The sequence below is a fragment of the Ceratina calcarata genome, unplaced genomic scaffold, assembly GCF_001652005.2.
Source record: "Ceratina calcarata isolate Rehan_Ccalc_2016 unplaced genomic scaffold, ASM165200v1 scaffold291.2, whole genome shotgun sequence".
Taxonomy (NCBI): Eukaryota; Metazoa; Arthropoda; class Insecta; order Hymenoptera; family Apidae; genus Ceratina; species Ceratina calcarata.
This window is the reverse complement of record NW_017151492.1, coordinates 801,737-802,263: the sequence shown is the minus strand read 5'-3', so window position 1 is coordinate 802,263 and position 527 is coordinate 801,737. Positions and strand designations below refer to the sequence as shown.

At 26.9% G+C, this 527-nt stretch overlaps 1 protein-coding gene across 1 annotated transcript in view; it reads left to right on the top strand.

Annotated features, from left to right (window-relative positions):
• Fmr1 (synaptic functional regulator FMR1) overlaps positions 1-527 on the top strand; it is an 11,988-nt gene that overhangs the window by 2,171 nt on the left and 9,290 nt on the right. The window lies entirely within an intron of this gene.

Below are 527 nucleotides of genomic sequence, written 5' to 3'. Positions count from 1 at the left end.
ATATGAATTTAAATACTCTGAAATACATGTTAGATATGCATGCATTTGCAAACGCATATACTCATTTGAAACATCATACAGATAAATTATTTCAATTGTTCAGCTATGTAGCTGTTTAAATTGAATCCAAATTTCAATTAAGCAGAATGTTCGTATACTGATACTTATATGAAAATTTGCAAATATATCTTCGTAGTTTTAGATGCTTTTTACATGTTCTTGCAGCAATCGATATCATTATATGTTTCAGCTATTGATACATGTAATTAGGGTAATTGCGTACACTTGAAATTTACTTAAAGATGTATTGTACATTCAAATAGTATAATAATTTTCGGTAAAATTTAGAATGATATACAGATTGCGTTACGTTCCCTATGTATTCGAATAACGAATTTGTATTGTTTTTTTTGTTAATTAAATAACAAAGCTTGTCTACTTTTAGTAGAAATTGGGGAAAAATTGTTTAATACTAACAAAGGATGTTAAATCTTCTTCTTTACGCAGGTATATCGATAAATACGAAG